Below are 3,555 nucleotides of genomic sequence, written 5' to 3' on the forward strand. Positions count from 1 at the left end.
GGGGAGGCGGCATTTTAGGGAGCAGGTATTGAATAAAAAGACAAAAAAACAAGTGAAGAATAATGAGAGCATTGAGCACGCAGAAGACTAGAGAGAGAAAACACATCAGCAAAAAGGACAAAGAAATAGAGAGGGAAGGAGTACGGCGGCACTACAAGCAGAATATCAGTAGCGCAACAGAGGAGACGGCGACGCCAGCACCGCTGCGGTGGCTATTGACTTTTAATTATTCGATTGTTGATTTTTTTTAATTACAATGTTAAGTTTTAATTCTTCATTGTTATTCAATTGGATTGATTTAGTTTCAATGTCTTGCTAAATTTATTCGTTGTAGGTTAGGGATGTAGTCTTTTATATTTCTATCGATGAATTGAATTTGTTGTTTGGGTTTGATTTATTATAATTGCAATTTGAGAATATTGGTTTGTTTTCATATAGCTGATTTGGCCAGTTGATTATATGTTTAACATATTGGAGTATTAGCAGAACGAAAAGTTTAATATTAGTTCATGGGATTATTAAACTTCAAGTAGTATAATTTTAGGAATAGTTATACACTTGGGGTGGTCTTTAATATGAATTTCTTGTTCGTAATGGGTTTATATTAATTGTTATGACCACAAAAGTAGGCGTAAAATTAGTATAATTACACGTTTTCTACCTTGGAAGAGGAGATAATATATCATACGAAGTTCGCTCATTGCAACCCAATATTATTTCAACCCAATTAACAACTGGTTTAATCTCATTATAGGAAGTAAAAGATGAAACCCGAGCCCTAGAACCATCTCTCTCATATTTGATTCTTACCTATTTTCCTTTAGGGCTATAATTAGTTTAGTTCTTATTTTTAATAGTTTAGTTTATCACCATCATTCACTATTTCCGGATCGTCTCGATAATATTAGTATCTCTTAATTTGGTTGTTGATCATATATCCTTATGGAAAACGATACCTTGCTCACCTATACTATTATACTTGACCCGTACACTTGCGGTATTTTAAGGTACATTTAGGAGCGATCAAGTTTTTGGCGCCATTGCCGGGGAGGCAATAGTTCAATATCATACTAGAGGGATTTTTAATATAGTTTTGACTTTATTTTCTTGTTAGCACTTGTTTTGTTTTCCTTTATAATTCTTCCCCCTTTCACAAATGTTTTGTTAGTGATATCTTTGTGTTCTGAGTTATTAGTATTAGAATTTCTAAATAATTAGATTTTTTTTCTTGATCACTAGTAGTTGTGCTTCTTAATTATTTAACGTAGAAGTTGATGCACTTTCGGTGATTTTTCCTTTTGCTCACAAAATTATTAATTTGAGTTCTAACTTTCTTATATTTATTAGTGTATGCCACGTGCTAATCGTTCTTTGGTTTAATTTGATCCAGAGATTGAAAGAACAACTCGTACACTAAGGAAACATAAAAGGTTGGAGCAAATACAAAACCTGTTAGATTTTGACTTAGAGTACATCTTCTCAGAAGCACCTGACAATAAACCATTAGAGATGGAGGATAACAACAACGAAAAGCCACTACGTGACTACGCAATGCAGAATGCTAGTGGAGCTCCTTCAAGTATTGTAAGACCAACTATTACTGCAAATAATTTTGAAACTAGTCCTGCCTTAATTCGTATAATTCAACTATAACAATTTAGTGGACTAGATAATGAAGATCCTAATGACCATATAGGTAATTTACTAGAAAAATGTGATACTCTTAAGCTGAATGGAGTCACCAATGATGCCATTAGATTAGGACTTTTCCTCTTCTCGCTAAAAGATAAAGCAAAAATATGGTTAAAATCTAATCCTGCTAATTCTTTTACTACTTGGGAAGATTTATCTAGAACTTTTCTTAGAAAGTACTTTCCCCTTGGTAAGACTAGAAATGATATAACCATTTTCATACAAAATGGTGGGGAGTCTTTATATAAGGCTTGGCAAAGGTTTAAACATTTACAACGTCAATGTCCTCACCATGGTGTCCCACATTGGTTGCTTGTGCAAACTTTTTATAATGGTCTGAATGAATTTGTTAGAATAACTACAGATGCTGTTGTAGGAGGTGCTATAATGGGTAAAACTACTGAGGTAGTCAATAAATTATTAGAAGAAATGGCTTCAAATAATTATCACTAGTCTAATGATCGAAATAAACCAAGGAGAACTGGTGGTAAGTATGAAGTAGAAGGAATAAATATGTTAAATGCAAAAAGTGGACAACTTAGTAAATTTGTTTACTAAAATGAATAATGTCAATTCCTCTTCTAATGTGCCATGTAATATTTATGGTGGTCGCCATTAACCTACAAAATGTGCTAATATGGAACACGCTCAATATATTTCTAATTTTAATAGATCACTCTAAAATGATCCTTACTCTAATACTTATAGCTAAGGTTGGATAAATCACCCTAATTTCTCTTGGAGAGACCAAGGACACCAAACTGCCAACCTTAGACCACCAAACCCACCTGACTTTCACCCAAGACAAAATCAACAAGAAATTAGACCATCATGGGAACTAGCTATTGAAAAATTAGCTAATGCTACTTCTGAAAGAATTGAAAAGTTGGAAACTAAAATTGATCAGATTGCTATTTCTAATAGAAATGTAGAACTTCAACTTGGACAATGAGCTAATGCCATCAATTCTAGAAGTCAAGGAGCTTTGCCTAGTAAAACTGAAGTTAATCCTAAACAACACTGCAACGCTGTCACTCTTAGAAATGGTAAGGAGTTAAGTACCATAAAAAGTACGATTAAAGAAAATGAGGTCGCCAATGAAAGTGAAAAAGAGAAGGAGAATTATGAAGTTGAAAAAGAACCTGAATTATCACCTCCTCCACAGTGAGACCTTATGTTCCCCCTATTCCTTTTCCACAAAGACTTCAACAAACTAATTTAGATAGTGAATTTCAGAAATTCTTGAAATTGTTTTAACAATTACACATTAACGTTTCTTTTATTGATGCTTTAATGCAAATTCCTTCTTATTCTAAGTTTCTTAAGGAAATTATGTCTAAAAAAAGAAGTTGTAAAATATGAAACCATTGCTTTGAGTGAGGAATGTAGTGCTGTGATTCAGAAAAAGGTTCCCCCTAAACTGGAAGACCCGGGAAGTTTTTCCATTCCTTGCACTATAGGTGATATTAAATTTTCTAAAGCCTTGTGTGATTTAGGTGCAAGTGTCTCTCTTATGCCTTTATCTATTTGCAAGAAGTTAGGATTGCATAATATAAAATCTACTACTGTATCTTTGCAACTTGCCGATAGATCTATCAAATATCCAATAGGAATATTAGAAAATGTGCTAATTAAAGTCGATAAATTTATTATTCCTGTTGATTTCATTATTCTTGATATGGATGAGGATATAGAAGTACCTATTATTTTAGGTAGACCTTTCTTGGATACTGCTGGAGCTATTATAGATGTTAAAAATGGTATTTTAACATTTGAAATTGATGAAGAGAAAGTTCATTTCAATATATTCAATTCTTCTAAAAACAATTCACAAAGTGCTCTTGTTTGTCAAGTTGATATAAT

The 3,555-nt window shown here is 32.8% G+C and overlaps 1 non-coding gene across 1 annotated transcript; it reads right to left on the reverse strand.

Moving 5' to 3' along the window:
* Positions 1 to 1,885: 1,885 nt before the first annotated feature.
* On the reverse strand, positions 1,886 to 1,991 carry LOC125494598 (small nucleolar RNA R71). The gene has a single exon (XR_007270837.1). It is a non-coding gene; the product is annotated as a small nucleolar RNA R71 (small nucleolar RNA).
* Between the last annotated feature and the right edge of the window lie 1,564 nt (positions 1,992 to 3,555).

This window comes from Beta vulgaris, chromosome 1, assembly GCF_026745355.1.
Source record: "Beta vulgaris subsp. vulgaris cultivar EL10 chromosome 1, EL10.2, whole genome shotgun sequence".
Taxonomy (NCBI): domain Eukaryota; kingdom Viridiplantae; phylum Streptophyta; class Magnoliopsida; order Caryophyllales; family Amaranthaceae; genus Beta; species Beta vulgaris.